Source organism: Peromyscus eremicus, chromosome 2, assembly GCF_949786415.1.
Source record: "Peromyscus eremicus chromosome 2, PerEre_H2_v1, whole genome shotgun sequence".
NCBI classification, from domain to species: Eukaryota; Metazoa; Chordata; class Mammalia; order Rodentia; family Cricetidae; genus Peromyscus; species Peromyscus eremicus.
Genome location: NC_081417.1, coordinates 5,158,752 through 5,180,054, shown reverse-complemented (window position 1 = coordinate 5,180,054; position 21,303 = coordinate 5,158,752). Strand labels below are relative to the sequence as shown.

Here is a 21,303-nt window from a genome sequence, read left to right as displayed (position 1 = left end):
CCCAGGAGTCTGAGCACAGAGATGGATGGCTGCAAGCTATGCCAAAAAGATCGGCCACTCAAACCTGGCCCTCTGAAGAACATTTGGAGGAGGTGGCAATGTGTGCCTCAGGTCTAAAGCCAGAGCCTCACAGGCTACTAACATCTTCACTAGCTGTGTGGTGTTTTACAAGAGCCCGAACTTTCCAGCAGCAGCATAGCACGAAGAACACTGCTTACTACATAGCAGTTGCTTAGTATTTCCCAGGAAGCCACCAGCCTGAGCCCTGCCCAGTCCTTGGAGGGACAGTGCTCTTGTCCATCTCCAGGGGTTCAAAGCTATCAATCAGATCTGGCCTTCAGCCTGTTCGTTGTTGCAGATTAGAAGATGGAATGACAGAGGTGGGCACACAGCAGCTAAGAAAGGAGAAATTGCTACATCCAATTTTGCTTTTGAAAACTTTCAACTCTTGATGGATCTAACTGAAAGCTAAAACCACACACACACACACACACACACACACACACACACACACACGAACCTTAAATAGGACTTTAGAATTAAGTGCTAGATTTGTTTATTCCTGTTGACTGTGATGTATCCTATGTGCAATTGGATTTATTTATTTACTCATTCATTCATTCACTCATTCATTCAGAAATGAGGTCTTGCTATATTACTCAGGCTGGCCCTGAACTCATGCTCAAATGCTCCTCCTGCCTAAGCCCTATTTATGAAGAACGGCATGGCATCTGGATTTCTTTTAATTAGTTAGGCACATAAGAAGAATTAGCAAATGGCTTCCTGACTCTTTACACTCACAATACCCAGATGCTGCTCCATAGCACCTTAGACAGAACTGAGCAGGCCAAGGTTTACAAGTCTGTGTAGTCTTCTTGGTCAGAAGGAAGCAGAGATATTTGCCAAATTCTCTACTGTGTTCTATGGGCACTTTGGGGGATGGTGTCAAGACAGAGTCTCAAATGACCCCAGGGCAGAAACACCAGGCACCAGGTTCTCAGCTCATCTGTGGCATTGCAACAGAAACACAGGCCAACAAGGGTTTATTGGACACTTCAGGACACTGAGGCACAAGGAGGAGCCCGCACAATTCCCAAAGGTGTTTAGAGCCCAACATCTCCAGATAGCTGTTATGTTCTAAGAGATTTTGATACAACTTTCAGAGACAACAAGAAGGATCCATTTTTCTCTGGGATGCAGGACACGTGTTCAGCACTGGCTAAAGCAGTGGAGAACACTGCTTAAATCAAAACCTATACTGATATGTTCTTATGCTGTAGGATGTTCTGTATGGCAAATGTGTTGCTGATTAGTCAATAAATAAAACACTGATTGGCCATTGGCTAGGTAGGAAGTGTAGGCGGGACAAGGAGGAGAATAAAGCTGGGAAGTGGAAGGCTGAGTCAGAGAGACACTGCCAGCCGCCAAGATGACAAACAGCATGTGAAGATGCCGGTAAGCCACGAGCCATGTGGCAAGGTATAGATTAATGGAAATGGATTAATTTAAGATGTAAGAACAGCTAGCAAGAAGCCTGCCACGGCCATACAGTTTGTAACCAATATAAGTCTCTGTGTTTACTTGGTTGGGTCTGAGGGGCTGTGGACTGGCAGGTGACAGAGATTTGTCCTGACTGTGGGCCAGGCAGGAAAACTCCAGTTACATTCTTATTATAAGCTTTCCTTCTATATTTATTTTCCTATATGTCATCAACAAGAAAATTTGGTGGACTTTCCACTGTGCCATGGCGGCCTCACCAAAGGGCTGTCAACCGAGCAGCCAGCTGAATCACCCTTAGATTGCACTAAAGATTTTGAAGGCACTGCTTGAAGAAACTCCTAGGAAACAACTGTGACTTGTTGCTCGTGCTCCTGAAAGGCCAGCCCCAACCATAACTGTTTCTAACAGTTGGCACTGGACTGTTTGCAACCACATGCCTCAGCAAAGTCTAGCAGGATCTGAAGCCATTTCCACTCAGGCCAGAGTGGAGCATGTCCCCAGTGGCTGAGCAAAGGGACTGTTGGGACTGGTGCAAAAGGGACAATGTTGTGATTGGTGGAAGCACAGACCTTCATGTGCACGAAAGATGTGACGAGACATCTGGTACAATTTCCCGTCAGCAGCTTTTAACCCTGCAGTTCTGCCCACCGAGTGAGCCAGGAGACCCTCCTGTGCCATCTCCCCTGTGCCAACAAAAGGCAGTGGTCTCTTCTTGCCTACTTTTGGGAGACTGAAGCTGGGCTGGTAACACAAAGGCAGCAGGGCAGCAGAAGCAGTGGAGCAGTGGCACTCAGGGCAGAGACACAGGAACACCACCCTGACAAGCAGCAGGGTGGAGCTGAGCAACCCAGGTTGAGCAGGAGCACTCAAGTGCTGGCTGCACTGGCAGCTTCAACCTGGAGGGAGCTGCAAGACCAGCTGCAGACTGAAGCAGAGGTAGCAAAGGGTGGCAACTGTGGCAGAGTTCATAGCAAAAGAAGGGGAGGAGGAGGAGCAGCAGGAGGAGGAGCAGCAGGAGGAGCAGCAGGAGGAGGAGGAGGAGCAGGAGGAGGAGGAGCAGGAGGAGGAGCAGGAGGAGCAGCAGGAGGAGGAGGAGGAGGAAGAAAAGCGGATAGAGGGGAGAAGAGCAGACTAAAGGTTAAAAGGCTGTAAAGAGCCAGAGAAGAAAAACTATAGTCTGTGGCAGTGAGAAAAGTTCAAGAAGTCTGTCACACTTTTAGAAGTCCCTGAAACCCCAGGCTTGGGTGCTGTCACCCTAACACTGCCAAGAGCTGAGGAATCTTGAGGTGCCAGACCTTCACACATTCTATAACAAATGAGGGTACTACCTACTGGTTCTTCTGCCTGTCTGCTACACTGTGGACTGTCAAACATGGAAGGACACAAAGACTACCGAAGCCCAGTACTTCAAGAGTTTCTCTGACTACCCCTGATGTCTATCTAGATAAACAAAAGACTCCAGCCAGCTGTTTGAGAATATTGTCTCATTAAAAATAAAAGCCTCCACTGCTCTCCACAGGGGGAAGAATTGTTACACATGATGTTCAAGAATGGTGTTTTTTGCTTGTTTTTCAACAGTCACTTTGGCCAGTGTCTTAGTTAGGGTTTCTATTGCTGTGAAGAGACACAATGACCACAGAAACTCTTATAAAGAAAGCACTTAATTGGGTGGCTTGCAGTTTCAGAGGTTCAGTCCATTATTATCATGACCGGGAGCATGGCAGTATGCAGGCAGACATGGTGCTGGAGTAGTAGCTGAGAGTCCTACATCTTGCAAGCATCAGAAAATGGACTGAGATACTGGGCGGTATCCTCAGCATAGAAAACCTCAAAGCCCACCCCACTGTGACACATTTCCTCCAACAAGGCCATACCAACTTCATTAAAGCCACATCTCCTAACAGTGCCACTCCCCATGAGACTATGGGGGCCAATTACATTCAAACTACCACAGCCAGTGTGATGACTAGAGCTATTGCCTGGTACATAGAGGAGGAGATCTTTTTGACTGAGTACAGAGCAACCATGGAGAAGATGGATCAGGTAGTGACAGAGTGTTGGTGGATGAGGCTGGATGCAAAGAGTACCAACAGCAAGAGAATCTCAGGCAAGGGCTTTGCTTGGGCACCTTTACCAAAGATCATATTCTCCAGATTATTAAAGGCCACGAGGGAGAAGATGAAAAGGCCAGAGCCTGCAAAGATGAGGCACATGTACAGACCAGCTGGCAAATGTGTACCTCCATGCTATGGAAAAGTAGCAGGAGAAAGAGACAAGGATTCTGCTAAAAAGATGTTGGTAATGAACAACATCATGCCCCACTATGGATCCAATCCATGACTCTAACAGAGAAAGAGATGCCTGAGAGTTTCTAAGTCCTCATACTTTAATATCCACAACACCAGGTCCACCTAATTAGTACAAAAAATACCAATTCATTAAATCCCTTTTATGTATCATCTTAGTTTTCTTTGCACAAGTCTTGCACATTTTTGTAGACCTACTCTTGAATGATTTTCAAACAAGTCATCATTGCTGATATAGTAAGCCATTTCTGCTGCATCCCTACCTCTCTGTGTTTTCTTAGTAGTTTTTGGAGTTTAAGAAAATTAACAATACTGTACTGATCCAACTGATCTAATTGCTTTAGATGTCTTTCTGAAGACTCTAAGTTTGCTACATGATCATGCCATCTATGAATGATCACACTTGCTTCTCTACCTCCTGATTCTTTCAAAGATATGAACATCTGTCTTATTTCACTGGCTCAGAAAGTACCCGAATATGGAAATACTGTTGCTCTTTTGACTTCTTCATGATTATTGTGTGTGTCTGTTATATTTTAACTTTGATTTTTATATGTATCTGCCATCATGCTTGTCTGTGCATCACCTGTGCGTGTGGTGCATGAGGAGGCCAGAAGAGGCATTGGATCCTCTGGAACTGGAGTTTCAGATTGTTGTGAGCCACCATATGAGTGCTGAGAATCAAACTGGTGTAATCTGGAAGAACAGCAAGTGCTCTTAATCATGGAATCATCTCTCTAGTCCTCCTATGATTTTCTTTAATGAGAATATAAGAATACTTCCCAGTACATCTGAGAAACTTTTGAAGATACACATTTGAAGATAACTTTACAAGTTAAGCAAGCTTTCTTCTACTTACACAGCAGAAAGTAAGTTGGGTTCCCTTCTTATTAGCATGTGCACATACAGATGTTCATTCTGTGCTAGGGCTTTGCACACACTACACATGTACTCTATGGTGGAGTTACATCTCTACTTACAAGTTATGATATTTTATTCATTTATGCATACCAATTTCTGGTAAAATCTGGAAAAATCTTGACTTCATGAACATACATTAGAGAATATCCTAAGATAGGCAAGACCAAATATAACTTTTAACAGTCAAATGTTAAATCCACTAAAAATTTGTTCTCACATATTAAAAAAAAACACGCTTTTTCAGATTTTACTGAATATTTGCATATAGAAGAATGCAAATAGATCTATACTATCACCCTACACAAAACTCAACTCCAAATGGTTCAAATCTCAACATAAAACAGAACACAGCAAACCTGATAGATGAGAAAGTACGAATAGCCTTGAACTCATTGACACAGGAGATGACTTCCTGAACAGAACACCATTAGCACAGGCACTAAGAACAACAATCAATAAATGGGACCTCATGAAACTGAAAAGCTTCCATAAGGCAAAGGACACCATTCTTTGGACAAAGTAGCAGCCTACAGAATGGGAAAAGATTTTACAAACTCCACATCTGATAAAGGACTAATATCCAAAATATATAAAGAACGCAAGAAACTAGATATCAAAACCCAAATAATCCAATTTAAAGATGGGGTATGGATCTAAACAGAGAATTCTCAATAGAAGAAACTCAAATGACTGAGAAACACTTAAAGAAATGTTCAACATCCTTAGACATCAGAGAAATACAAATTAATTTTTTTTTGTTGTTTTGTTTTTTTGACAGGGTTTCTCTGTGTAGTTTTGGTGCCTGTCCTGGATCTCGCTCTGTAGACCAGGTTGGCCTTGAACTCACTGAGACCTGCCTGGCTCTGCCTCCCGAGTGCTGGGATTATAGGCATGTGCCACCACCGCCAGGGCGAGCAATGCAAATTAATACAACTTTGAGATTCCATCTTACACCTGTTAGAATGGCTAAAATCAATAGCATAAATGATGGCTCATGCTGGTGAGAATTTGGAATAAGGAGAACACTACTCCACTGCTGGTGAAAGTGCAAACTTGTACACACTATGAAATAAATAAGGCAGTTCCTTGGGAAGTTGGGAATCTATCTACCTCAAGATCCAGTTATATCACTCTTGTGCATATATCCAGAGGCTGCTTCACCCTACCACAGGGACTCTTGCTCAATCATATTCATTGTAGGCAGAAACTGGAAACAACCTAAATGCCCCTCAACAGAAGAATAGATAAAGAAAATGAGGTACATTTACACAAGGGAGTACTGTAGCTAGAGAAAACTCAAGCTACAAATGGTGCCCAACGGGTTGGCAAGAGTTTCCACCTAAAACCGCAAAAAAAAAAAAAAAAAAAAAAAAAAAGATTCTAAAACAGAGCTAAAAACAGCTTCCTAGTTGTCTCTCTCAAGTTGGCGGGTTCCTGGCATGCGCGTTTGACCAGCAGTATGGCGGGAATAAGGCATCTACAAGTGGCACATTACGCTGCATGGTAAATTTAGCCTTTGCTAGTTAAAAAAAAAAAAGAGGTTTCTGGGCTACACACTGCTTTGATAGAAGCATAGACCCACTGTTTCTAAGAGTTGATGGCTCTCAGAGCTGGTGGTGGCCCAGAGCTGGTGGTAAATGTACCACTGCCATGTTGGAAAGCTGAGGTGGGTGGAGCCACCAGCCAAAGCTGCTATTTTAGCCCTAGTAATGCTGCAGTTTAAAACAATAGATTCACAATAAGACAGATTCAGATAGAACAAGACTTTAAATGCTTTACAATGTGTGTAAAAATGTACGTAGGCTTGGAAGAGAGAAAAAAATATATACAGTCATATAAAGAAATAGTTTTTAAAAATAAAGTCTTTAAAGAGACAGTAAAGTTAGTATAATAAATAAGCCACATAAAGATGGATATTACACAGAGAATCTGGATTGTGTTGTCTTTGGGATTTTTAACTGCAGAAAAACATTTGATTGTAAAAGCTGTTGAGCTAAGCAAATTTGTATATTTTAAAGGTACCTTGACTTCAAAATTTGGATCTAAGGATATGTTGCTTTGGAAAGGAGGCTCTACTTTTGTTTCCATAGAAAGCCAGAGGCTATGGATTTGTTCCAGATTAACATACATTAGGTTTGACCAGCCAAGACCCCCCGGAAAGGTCTCCAATGACACGATGGCCCAGATGACCTGACATCCAGAATGGTTTCAAGGCAACTGGCTCAGGCAATACAGCCTCACAGATTACTCCATAAGCCTAAAATTTTCTTTGTGTCCCCATAAGATACAGCGCCCCCTCCAGCAGGAAGTAGTAAGAGAAGCTATGCCCAAATTCCCAAATATACCAAGTTGGCTTTGGAGATGGAATTGGCTCACTCCTTCTCTAAACTCAAGCATATTACTAAAAGAAAAGGTTAAGAGATTCTTGTGTCCCATATCAGATGAGCCCTCTGGTGTGGGACAGAGAAAAACCAATATTTTTATTTAAATCAGGTTGACTATAAATGCAATCCCTTTCTAAAGAAGAAAAGGGGATATAGATATGGTAGGATGAAAGGGTAGATTATTAAATCTACTTTTAAAGAGCAACTTGTTTGAAATGTTTTACATTGCTATGGATTTTAGTCTATTGATACAAGTTTAAACTTAATTTTGTTATACTGTATATATATTTCTATTCTCGTTTGAGGTATTATGTTTATGTAACTCATTTAGATTGTAATGGATAATTAAGAAATACAGATTAATAATTAGTCTTCTATGATAGTCAAACTTATAGTCATGTTGTTTTCTAGGTATACATAGATATAATTCAATTATGTAGGTAATCTTCAAACACTTCAAAGACCTACAGAATATGGTATTTAAAAAATTTTTAAAAATTTAGACTTTCTGGACAATGGGACATGTCTGCTCCTGGCAGCACCAATTTACTTCAGAGAGGAGGATGGGTATCGAAGACACTCCATATGGAGTTTATCTTCATCTTGGCAAAAATAGCCATTTGGGCATGAAACTGTTCTTGCCTGGACTGCTTGATCAACTGGACATGCAGGACCCATAGGAAGGTGACCACTGAACTGCTTTGCAGAGGAAACTGCCAGACATTCTAGAGGACACAGAGAGAAGTGACTGAGAGACTCTAGGCCTATGGGCTGAAAACAGATGCCCCAGCTTTACAAAGAAACATTAGGTGACTGTCCAGCTGTCTCTATCTACCCTGCAAGACTCCCAAGTGTTGCTTGCATGTTTCTCCTGTTTCTCAGGTAATATTATATCCTTCTGAGGTCGCTGATGTAGCTAAAGACTAGATAGTTAAAAATTTCCTCAGTTATGATAAAAGATAAGTTAGATATGAAACCTTAGACTCACAAATATAGGATAGGATATCTTCTTTAATTTTGCCAAATACAAATAGACTAGATATTATAAATATACTAGATATTGTAACTGTAATCCTTGCTTGATAATTGTTTTGTTATATGTAATTTTACTATGTGAAAGTTAAAACCTTCCTTTTTTTTAAAAAAAAAAAGAAAAGGGGAAGTGCTGTGGATATCTCTCTGTATAAATAAAATGCTGATTGGCCAGTATCTGGCAGGAAGTATAGGCGGGACAAGCAGAGAAGAGAGTCCTGGGAAGTGGAAGGCTGAGGCAGAGAGATGCAGCCGCCATGAGAAGATGTTAAGATACTGGTAAGCCACAAGTTACGTGGTAACTTATAGATTAATAGAAATGGGTTAATTTAAGATATAAGAACAGCTAACAAGAAGCCTGTCACAGCCATACAGTTTATAAGTAATATAAGTCTCTGTGTGCTTACTTGGCTGTGGGACTAGTGGGTGAGAGATTTGTCCAGACTGTGGGCCAGGCTACAGAGTACTACTCAGCTGTTTAAAAAAATGACATCATGAAATGTGCAGACAAATGGATGAAACTAGAAAAAAAAATCATCCTGAGTGAGGTAACCCAGACCCAGAAAGATAAATATGGTACGTATTCACTTATATGTGGATATTAGCCTTTAAGTATATGGTAAGCAACCTACAATTAGTAGACCCAGAGCTCAGGGAACCCTGTGGAAGAAGAGATGGAAACAGTATTAAGACCCAGAGGGGAAGGAGGATACCAGGAAAACACAGCCCTCTGAAGCAACCATATTAACAGAGATAAGATTTGATTGAGGAAGAGCCCCCCTGAAAATCCTGGCTACATACATAAAGAAATAAACCTAAGAAAAACACCCCAAAACTACAAGACATGAAACGTACATATTACTTGCTCTAAAATAAAACAAAAAAAAATATTTAACGGATGTGTACAGACCACACATTTCATACTTGTGTTAATACAAATATGTATGTTACCTTTGAAAGTTTATGTATTTTTAGAACAACGGGGCCAGATACCAATGAAAATGAATGGTGCAGATGATCCAGAATCTCAAAATACCTCTGTTGTGGTTTCCTCAGAGTTCTGCATCCAGAACAGCTTCATGGCTGCTGACTGAGATGGCCCAGCCTCTCAGACTACTCCAGCCAGGACTTGACCATAATCCTTAATTTTCCCAGGGTCCCCCAAAGATGCCAGTGCCTCCACACAGCAGGAAGCAGTCTAGAGAAAACAATGCCCACATTTCCAAGAGATGGGTCATGGATATTTGTCATCATTTAAATCAAGTCTGTTAGGGGGGCTGAGCAAGGCTGAGTAGAAAAAAGTAACAACTTTCCACCAAAGCTGGAGGAGATCACTACATTTCTGTAAAGGTTTCCCTTTTAGCAGAGTGAAGTGGAAAAAGCAACATATTTGGCTGGAGGGAAGAAGAAGCAGAGCTCTGCTGGGAAGCCCTCTTAAGGGAGTGGGCAGAGCAACGTTCAGCTGTAAGGGCTTTCTCTAGGAGAGGAGCAGTATTGCTACATCCTGCAGGAAGATCATCACCCACCGTACCCCAGCTTGAGGTTTTGCCTGGCTTCCCAACAAGCCAGGATACCTTTCCCTCCAGAGCTGTCCTATTGTGGCTCCACCCTCCAGAGCTGTCCTATTGCAGCTCTAGGCTTCCTGACAAGCCAGGATACCTTTCCCTCCAGAACTGTAACAGTGGCAACCTTCACCACTACATGGTACTGGAACATACTCTGCAGGCTACCAAAGAAGAAAGGTAAAGACCAACCTAACCATAAACCCTTCAATCTACAAGAGTAACCTGCCTCCAAGATACCTGGTGCAATAGGTGGCAGAAATTTTGTGGGAGTAATCAAACAGTATTTGATTTGAGTTAAGGCCCACTCCATGAAATGGAGCCCATACCCAACACTGTTTGGCAGTCAAAAGCCTGAAACTATATAGGCCAGAGACCTAGGGTAAAATCACATACTATTGTGATTTGCTCACCCATCACCAGAGAAGCATCCTGCTGCAGCAGACGGGAACAAATACAGAAAAGACAGCTAGACAATATGCAGAGAGTAAGAGACCTTGGGACACTGAGCCCTAAAAGGAATGTCTTCATCAACTCCCTCCCTTCAGGCTTAGGGAACCCAGTGGAAGGAGAGGCAGAAAGAGTGTAAGAGCCACAGGGCATAGAGGACATCAAGGAAACAAGTCTCTAAATCAACATGATCACATCTGTGAAGACACAGAGACTGAGGCAGTTTGCCAAGGTCCTGCAAGGGTATACACTAGATTGGTGTCCTAGAGCTGAAAGGAGAAGTGGACACAAGCCCCCATCCCTAACCCAGAAGCAATATCCAATTCATAGCCACTTACAAATGAAAAATTAGTTTTCTCCAAGAGAGTCTCATTGAGGGAACAAACTATGCTTAAGGGTGGATCCCAGGCCCAGCAGCAGATGGCCAACACAAAATGTACTGAACAGCATCTTCGGAGGTTTTGTGTCTCATAATGCTAAATCAGGACATTTTTTATTTGTTTGTTTGTTTGTTTTCTACCTTACAGGTCCTCTGTATACATTATAACTTACACTTTTGGGTTTTTATAGGCATCCTGAGTGTGCAAATGTGTGTGTGTCTGCATCTATAAGCATTTCTTATGCTCTTTTTCTTGTTTGGTTGTGTAAGCATATTCCAATTTGTTTGTTTTTAATTTATCTTATTTTATTATTATTCCTTAGATGTCTGTTTATTTTCTAACAGGAAACAGAAAAGGTGATCTGGATGGTAGGGGAGATTAGGGAAAATAGGGAGAAGTAGGGGGAGGGAAAACTGTAATTATAATATATGGCATAAAAAATAATCCATTTTCTTTTTCTCTTTTGGGTTTTTCAAGACAGTGTTTCTCTGTACAACCCTGGTTGTCCTAGAACTCATTTTGCAGACCATGCTGCTTTCTAACCTGCCTCTGCCTCCTAAGTGTTGGGATTAAAAATGTATACCACAATGCCCAACTTGGAAAAAAAAATCTATTAAAAAAAGACAAATATGAAGTGGTATAGGGAAGAGGTTTTTTTTTTTTTTTTTGAATCATAAAGTCTCACTGGTCCAGCCTGGCCGTGAACACTCGGTCCTTCTGTCTCAGCCTCCTAAGTGCTTGAATCATATACTCAGTTAAGAGTTGTGTATTTAGTGTCAATAATTTTGATAAAAAATAAATATTTTAAATGTGTTAGTAATGATATGAAGTTTAATAGTGTGTATTAAGTTTTACATACCTTTAAGGTTTAACAATATGGTATAGGTGTATGTCTTAACATAGTTGTTGTTTGGGGCACTTCTTGTTGTTTTTAATGATTATGATTAACTGTCTTAGTCACTGCTCTATTTCTGTGAAGAGACACTATAACCAAGACAATTCTTATAAAAGAAAGCATTGAATTGGAGGCTTGCTTACTGTTTCAGAGGCTAGTCCTTTATCATTACGGTGGGGAGCATGGTGGCACACAGGAGATATGGTGCTAGAGAAGTGTAATGGTATTTGCTCTGCTCATGACTTAGGGCTATAGGGCCTGAAGGAAGCAGTGCTTCTTGCCATTATATGTGACCTCTTAAAAGGAAAGGGGGAAGGGTCACACGCCCCTTCTCCCTGCTCCTGCCAGTGAGGTGGATTCGCTCTTGGTCAGGTCAGAGAACGACTTCAGCTGTCCACTCCGTTCTGTATTTGTGAGTGTATTTCCTCAATTTATATCTTAATAAATTCCTATTACCTATTTAATCGACTCATGTGGATTGATCTTAATAGAGAAGTAGCTGTTGGATCCACAGACAATAGAAAGAGAGACAAGGTCTGGTATGGGCTTTTGAAACCTCAATGCCAACAAGGCCACACCACCCAATCCTTCTAATCCTTTCAAAGAGTGCTATTCTCTAATGAATAAACACTCAAAATATATGAGCCTATGTGGTGGTGGCAGGGTATTCTTATTCAAACCACCACATTAACCAAACTAACTTCATATGATTTACATTTGGCTTCATGATGTCTGCAAGAACGATTCTTTCTTAGTCAGAAGCAGAGCTACTTGCCACTAGTATTCCATTTCTCTTTCACTGTGTGTCTGGTGTCATCTTGATGTGTACTGGGAAGACACTGCATATCACATGCAGCATCCTTTATGTACTGGACAACATTTCTAAGAGTCCAGAGTCTGAGTAGTTGGGTGAGTGTGACACTATGTTAACCATCCCAGATGCTCTGCTGATAATTATGGCATTTCACAACTGCAGAGGGCATGAGGTCCAAGTGCTCACAGATAGCACTAGGGGAACCAGGAAATTAAACTTAGGCTTGTTTCTCAGCAGAAGGGCTCTAAACCTGATGCCAGCAGGAAAGCTGAGATTAGATGTAGTTAATAATCTGGTGATCTAGAGCCAGGACTCACCCAAATTCCTTAGACTCCAGAGCACTGTTTCTCAGTTGATAGAACCCATTCTTATGGAAGAGGCCTCAGGTACTTTGCAAAAGTGTTTCGATGTATTCATACCTTAAACTTTTTTATGATAATTGTCATGAGGGAAAAACATTGTCACAATTTTTCCAAAGCTGTACAGTGCTTAAACGTGTAAAAGATAAACTGCAGTTTTTCTGGGAGTAACAATGCCCCTATTCCTATTCACTTGTTTTTTATAATAAGCAAAAACTTTGGAATGTTAGGATCCTGTACATGCGTAGCTTGGGGTCTTGCATCTTGTGTCATCAATGGGCACTAGAACTACGTACCTGCCATGTGGTCACACAATCCCTGCCTTAAACAGCCAGATGCAGACCCCCACCCTCTCTCTCTCTGCTCCCCGCTTCCATCCCCCACCAGGCCTGGCTCTCCTCTCTTTCTTCCCCCCACACTTTCCCTCCTAATAAAGCTCTAAAACTAACACTGGGTTCTGTTGTGACCGTGACCTTTCCATGCGGTAACCAGTACCACCACCAGTGCGTTTATCATAACCATCACTGGGAAGTCTAATCAAGCCAAGTTCCTTACTCTGATCACCCATTTTCCTTCCAGCCAAAAATCTAGACATAGGCTGAGTTCAAACACAAGGGAAATTTATCTCTAAGCCAGAAAAGCAATGGAAATGTCAATCATTGCCTGGAATAGCAGTGGGCTGGCCTCCTTGGGTTTTAGCCCAAGTATGAGGTATGGATAATGTTGCTCTAGCAGGCAACCGAGATTAAAGTCTGGAGCTGGATTCACTGTTTTTAAATGCAAAGTGCAGTTAGGAGTATAGTCCATTTTGTGGAGTGTTTAGTTAAAATGCAAGAAGTCCTAGAACAATTCAGTTCTCAGTACCAAGTAAAATCCAGGCATGGTGGGGTACCTGTTATCCCAGCACCAACAACGTGAAGGCAGGAAGATCACAAGTTCAGGGGGTCCAGTGCCAGTCTGGGCTACATGAGACCTTGCTTCAAACAACAATAACAACAACAAGCAGCAAGGAAGGATTGGGTGATGGCACTTATATTCCAAGAGATAAAGGTGCATTTGTACTACATACTATAAGAAGGAATCTGGACATTCACACTGTAAACAGCTCAGCACACATTGTTGATGTCCTGTCCATTCTGAGTTAACCTTTCACCTAGGCTGCATTTGGGGAGGAATGGGTATGAGAACCCCACAGCACAAAAACTGTCAGAAGTGAGGGGACAGACACGAATGACCCCACTGTCACCCTCAGTAGCCTAAGGAGTTCCTACAGAGGTTCATGGACCCCAACTCAGACCAAATCCTGATTCATTGCTTCAATGTTGAAATAACAGGAATAGTCAGTTTATGAAGCAGAGATTTTTTAAAATATTTTAATATAGGCTTAAATGTAAGGGTTAAGAGAAACAAGACATTCTCAGAACAGTAAGACACAGAGAGTATGAGTGTGGGTTTCTCAAAGAATGACTTGCAGAAAGTGTGAATGCCCAAATACAAGTGTGGGTGTGAGCTTCTCAGGGAAGAAATCAATTCATCTTAGCATCAGCCATGTACACCATTTTGATGACTCTCAAGTTCCATCTCATGAGGTTGCTAGGAAACTCCACCACCCCCTTCCTTTTTCTCATTTAATAAGTGTGATGGCTCTTGGAGATGCTTAGAGAGAATCATAGTCAGATAAAGTGAAGCCATGAGTTGCTGGGTCTGCAGAGGGGTTAGTATATGCCCTCTGCCCATAACAGGTTACAGGTGAGATTCCTGGAGACCTGAAGCTGTTGGTAACTGTGCCTCGGGAATTCCTGCTCTGCAGCTGGCAAAGGCATCACCTGGATTCCAGGGCCAGGAGGCTCCTTTTCCTTCCCATTTCCCCTCTGAAATTTTGATATTTTAGAGTGTGAAGGCAGAACCAGGGATCTCAGAGACAAGGCTGACCACTTGACCAGAGAACAGCAACACTGAGTGGCTGCCTAGGCCCAGTTCCTGTAAGTGTTCTAGATGAGCAAAGGGGAAAGGCAGATTTTTCCCCCCCCTGGGATGATAATAAACTTCATTTGGTTTCTCGTCAGGATTCTGACCTGATAACAGTACACATGCCAAAAGAATACTCGAGCTTCAAAACTATACCCCAACTATACCCCAGTGGGCATACCTGTAATCCTCAGAAACCCAATGAATGTGATAGCAAGAATACAAATAATTTGCTTTCTCAAAAACCCACTGAAAAATGAGATTATTATTAGGACAAATTAAAAGAGAAAATCTGGAACCAAATGCTGAACTGGATAAAAAAAGAAAAGAAAAAAGAAAGAAAGAATGGTATTTCTTACTGTACAAGGAGAAAGAATGTGTAGTTCACTAGTACAATTTCTACTAGACTTACTTCAGACAAATGGGGAGAAATAGGAATTTCAGGGCTTGTTATGTAATGATATTTTAGATACTTGGAAGGATGGAAATTTAAGAAGTCTGTTGTGAACATTTTTCTTTTCCCCTGAATTTTCATCTTTAGAATAATATATTTTCAGAAGTAATAAAGATTATATTCATGAAATTTTTATAAATATAGATATGATTAGAGGTTTTTTGGACAACTTTGTTTATGGAACCAAATATAAAATGTTAATAAAGGTGATGTCTGTGATTTTTTGTTTCCTTTTTTAAACAGAATTGAATAGTTGTTATGAACTGTAGACCCAGTGGCACACACCTTTAATCCCAGCACTCAGGAGGCAGAGTTAGTCAAAGCTCTGTGAGTTCCAGGCTAGCCAGGGCTGTAGAGTGAGACCCTGCATCAAAAACAAACAAACAAACAACAAAAAATCATTGCTCTCCCCCACAAAAATCCCAAATTATGAAATAAATGTGTGACTTATTAAAAAAAGAAAAAAAATAAATCCCCAACTAGAGGCCAGGAGCAGTGGGCATACCTGTAATCCCAACACACAGAAGGCAGAGGCAGAAAGATTCAAAGTCTGAGACCAACTTGAGCTACAAAGGTAGAGCCTGTCTCAAATAAACACATAAACAAACACAAATAAATAAATAAATAAATAAATAAATAAATAAAAATATTGTAGTAGTTTGAATGTAATTGCCCCCATAAGCTCATAGAGAGTGGCACTATTAGAAGATGTCGCCTTGTTGAAGTAGGTGTGGTCTTTTTGAAGGAAATTGTGGGGGCAGGCTTTCAAGTCTCCTATGCCCAAGTTACTGCCCATTGTCTGAGTTCACTTCCTGTAGCCTGAACAAGATGTAGAACTCTTAGCTACCTCTCCAGCACCATGTCTGCCTGTACATTGCCATGTCTCACCACAATGATAATTGACTGAACCTCTGAACTATAAGACACTCAACTAAATGTTTTCCTTTATAAGAGTCGCTATTGGTCATGGTGTCTCTTCACAGCAATAGAAACCCTAACTGAGAAAGAAGTTGGTACCAGGGACTGGGGTATTGCTGTGATAGGCCAGATCATATTTTTGTTTGGAGTAATATGGACCTTGGGAGTTTGGATTAGAAAGCAGCTGAACTCTTTAAGTGCTTTTTAATGGGCTATTCTGGTAGGAACATGGAAGATAGTGCTGCTGAATGTGATTTGAACTGTGGGGGCCTGGCTTAAGAGGTTTCAGAGAAGAAGAATGTCAGTATGTGGTCTAGAGATTGTTCCTGTGATATTTGGTGAAGAATATGGCTGCTTTTTACCTTTGTCTGAAAAGTCTGCCTGGGGCTAAAGTGCAGAGCTTAGATTAATTCCTTTCGAAGAGGAAATCTCAAAACAGCTTAGTATAGACTCTGTCATGTGGTTATTAGTGTTAACTCTGATAAAGATTTATAATGAAGAGGAGCAAGCTGAGCAAGGAGATAAACAGATTAAGAATGGAATAAAGTGAGAGATGACCTCAGGGCAAGATCCTACCTAGTTAACTTTTCAACTTGTGCAAAGGAATTAAAGGTAAATTTAGAATCTGGTCTGGTGGTATGCACCTTTAATCCCAGCATCTGAAAGGCAGAGGCTGGGGGATCTCTGAGTTTGAGGCCAGCCTGATCTACATATACAGTTTCAGGACAGCCAAGCTTAGGCAGTGAAGGTAACCATTGAAAATAGGAAGCTGGTGAAGATGTAATTGAACAAGGGGTCCACGTTCCAGCCCCAGCAAGCAGCAGAACTTGGCAGCTTTAGCCACACAGTTCTGGCTTTAGAGTCAAGGATAGAAGAAAGGCCTTCTGAAACATTCCTCCACTACTAAGGAAAGCCAGGCATGTGTCAGAGGTATCTCTGAATGGAGGCCTAGATAGGCCATTGCACAAAGCTGTGAAGGTGAAGCCTGGATTGCCTTGGAGACCCCAAGATGTTGGAGATGCCAGAGCCATGAGATACCTGCCAAGGAAAGCTGATAGCAGGGAGTAGAATCAGCCCAAAAGAAAGAAGTGTGTTGCATTCAACAAAAATGAAAAGAATTGGAGATCTGAAGAGCATCTTGAAATCAGACATGAGATACAGAGTTTGGAGTTTGCCCAGCTGGTTTTTGGTCTTGCTTTGGTCTAGCATTTCCTCACTATGCTCCCTTTCCTACATTTTAGAATGATATTGTACATCCTGTGCAATTGTATGTTGGAAGTATGTGATATGCTTTTTCATTTTAATTTTACAGGGGATTACAATTAAAAGGTTTTACGAATCTCAAAAGAGATTTTGAACTTTAAACTTTTAAATAAGATAGAGACTGTGATAGACTATGGAGACTTTTAAAGTTGGACTGAATGCATTTTTGCATTATGATATGGCTATAAGCCTTTGGGGGCCAGGGAGTAGAATGTGGTGGTTTGAAAGAAAATGGCCCCCAAAGGGCATGACACTAATGGGAGGTGTGGCCTTTTTGGAGGAAGTATGGCTTTTTTGGAGTAAGTGTGGCCTTTTTGGAGGAAGTGTGCCACTGTGGGGGTGGGTTTTGAGGTCTTCTATGCTCAATCTAGACCCAGTGAGACAGACCACTTCCTGTTGCCTTTGTCAAGATGTAGGACTCAGCTGCTTCTTCAGCACCTTGTCAGCCTGCACGCCACCATGTCATACTATGATGATAATGGACTGAACCTCTGAAAATCTAAGTGAATGTTTTTCCTTTATGAGAGTTGCCATGGTCATGGTGTCTTTTCACAGCAGTAGACATCTTAACTAAGACAAATATAAAAAAAATGTTATTTGGGTACTTATGTATATAAACTGCAGTCTCCCTATATTCCAAAAGTAATTAGAAAACATAAATTGGGAAACTAAAATGAATTTATTTATAACTTGGTCAGAACTAGTGGGAGACAAGTTCTTAGATTCTCTTCACCTTTCCTAGTGTGCTGTTACAATTCAAAAGAAAAAATGAAAATAGAGGCCAAGTGATCACCTGTGTTGACTCTACCTGTGAGATAATCTGTCAGGACTGTATGAAATCCCTTCCTGGAAGTAAGTTCCTCCATTGGCACTAGGATTTAGCCTATCCTTCTCTCAGCATGAGATTGCTAGGGTCCATTGCTTTAGAGTTCTAGTTACATGGTTTCACCCCTACCTAATTTTGAACCAAGAAGCCAGGGGGTACTCACTCCTCTCCATTCTTTCTAATACGTGGTGCTGGTTTCCCCCACTATCCTTCATCTACCATCAGCTCAGTGTTATAGAAAGTCTATTCTTTCTGTAGTGGTTTGAATGAGAATAGTTCCCATAGGTTCATATACTTGAATGTTTGGTCCTTAGTTGGTGGAACTGTTGAGGAAATGTAGTGATATTTTATTTGTGCTCTAACAAATAAAGCTTGCCTGGAGATCAGAGGAAAAAGCCAGCCACTATATTAAATATAGAGGTCAGGTACTGGTAGCACACACCTTTAATTCTAGCATTTGGGGGGCAGAGATTCATCTGGATCTCTACGAGTTCAAGGCCACAGTGGAAACAGAGCCAGACACGGTGGCACACACCTTTAATCCCAGTGCTAGTTAACCGTAGAGATCTGGGTCTGTACAGACAGACAGGAAGTGATAGAGCTGGGCAGAAAGAGGAAGTGATTTAGCTGGGTGGAGAGAGGAAATAAGATGGCAGGGCACAGGAAGGTATATAGGCGTGAGTATACAGGAAGTAGCTCTCTCTTGCGCTGAGTATTTCTTAGTGATAAGAACTTATGGCTTAGTTTGTTCTATTCCTCTTATCTCTCAGTTTTCACCCCTATATCTGGCTCCAGATTTTTTATTAATAGGACCACTTAGCAATTCATCTTACATCTGGCGTCCCGATGTTTGGGTCACAAATTCACGAAAAAGCCGCTTACCTGTGGCTTTATAGGCCCCAGCTCAAGCCTGAGCTGCACTCTGCTGGAGTCTCCACCCAACATGGGCCAGAGTCCCTAACCAGCTGGATCCAGATGGCTAGATCTTTCACTTTTTCTCTCCTGGTGGGTTGTGGGCTCTCTCTGAATCCCCGTGTCGAGCTGATACCACACTAAGTAGCTGTCATGAAACCTGCTTGGGCTTCTATTGTTCTATACAGAGGAATCAGCCTTACATCTGAATCATCATTGTTGGCAAATTTGGTGAGTAAAGTAAGATTTCTTAAAGGGGGGAAATTAGTTAAAAGATAATATTTTAACATTTTTACAATGGAGGAAATTTGGTCTCTGTTTGATAACACATTAGGTGGTCTGAAAATGGAACAATTAAATGAGGATAATTAATGTTGATGGGATTTACATAATGTCAATTATGAATATTATTTGTTTGGTCATTTTTGTTTTATCATTAAAAAGGTTGGTTAATCTGAGCACCAAGATAAAAATTTTAGAAAAACTTGTTAAAACAAATCATAGAGAAATTCAGACCCAGACAGAAGAATTTAAGGGTGAACCTATCTCAGCATTGAATTATATGGTCACAGAGAAACAGCCTAAGGTTTTCAAACAGCCAATCTTAATGTATCCTGTAATAATAGATATCCCAAAAGCAATAGAATTAAACTTATAAAGAGAGCTAACTGGATCCTGCCTTGCATTGTATGGGAAACACCAATATCTGGAGCCCCTATATTTTATACAGATACAAATAAACAAGGAAAGGTAGGTTACAAATTAGAAAATTTAAGTAAAGTGGTTTAAAGTCCTTATAATTCTGTCCAAAAATCAGAATTATATGCTATTCTGATGGTATTAATGGATTTTTTTGAACCCCTCAACATAGTTACTGACTCTCAGTATGATGAAAGAGTGGTCTTACATATTGAAACAGCAGAACTTATCCTTGATGAGTCAGAATTAACTAAATAATTCTAGAAAAAAGGCTTCATTTAGCTGTCTGTTCATGTTTTCAATGTTTGAGTCTCTATCAGTTTTCTGCAGGGAATCATGACCACACCTAACAGCAAATTTGAGGTATCAAAAAAGATGATAGGCTCCACAATATTGATTCCATCAGGACAAGGATAATACTACTAAGCTGACAAACACCACCCAAAGATTGGCTTTGGACTACAAACTGCTCAGAACAATTTTGAGATGGCTAGCTGAGATGATCTAGCCTCACAGACTACTCCAGCAAGGACTTGAGATAAACCCTACATTTTCACATTATGCAGAGATTGGACAACAAATGATATAGCTACCTCTCACAGAACTTGACAATTAACCCAAAACTTTTCTTTTCAGGATCCCCTAAAGATGCTGTCACCCCCAGACAGCAGGAAGTAATTTTAAGAACATGATACCCACATTCCCAAGAGGTGGGATGGGTGGTTTTTGGTCATTCAATGGGTTATGAATAATTGTCACTGTTTAGGATGGTTGGTTACAAGTTGTTAATTGATAATGGTCAGGAAAAAACCCTAAACAAAGGAAATTAGATTCAAGGTTCTTGTTTAAAAAAAATAAAAAGAAAAAGAGGATATAGATAAGAGGTAGATTATTGACTCTACTCTGAAAAAAAAAGATATAGAAATAATGAGATAAAGGGTAGATTATTGAATCTACTCTGAAAAGAAAAAGGAGATGATATAGATATATAGATAAGAGGTAGATAATTGAATCTACTTTAAAAAAGATATAGAAATGATGGATAAAGGGTAGATTATTGAATCTACTCTGAAAAGAAAAAAGAGAGAATATGGATATAAGAGAAAAGGTAGATTATTGAATCTACTTTCAAAAGGCAACTACTAGTTTTAAATATTTTACATTGGATTGGATTTTTGTATATTGATACAAATTTGAGATTAATTTTGCTTGAAAATACTGTACATATATTTCTAATCTTGTTCAAGGTATTGTACCTATATAGTTCATTTAACAATGTAGTGCAATTTTCTAGTCCTTGAAAATTATTACCAACTATTTAGGATAATAAAGAAATGCAGGTTAGTAGTTAGTCATTACAATCAAACTTGTAGTCATATTAGGTATGTTTTCAAGGTCAAGCAGAAATATATTTTAGATATACAGGTCCATCTTCAAATACTTCAGAGATCTACAGAATATGGCATTTAAGATGTTTTAATAACATAGATTTTTTTTCTTTTTTTATGACAATGAGACATGTCTGCTCCTGGCAGTACCAATCTACTTCAGAGAAGATGATGGGCATTGAAGAAACTCCATATGGAGTTTACTTTCACTGTGGCAAAAGTTAGCCACTGGGTGAGAAAGTGCCCTTGCCTTGACTGCTGACAGTATGCTG

General features: G+C 40.7%; 1 protein-coding gene across 3 annotated transcripts in view; it reads right to left on the bottom strand.

The window, feature by feature from the left end:
* The window catches only part of Rgs20 (regulator of G protein signaling 20), a 131,369-nt gene that overhangs the window by 18,142 nt on the left and 91,924 nt on the right, over nt 1–21,303 (bottom strand). The gene's annotated exons all lie outside the window — the stretch shown is intronic.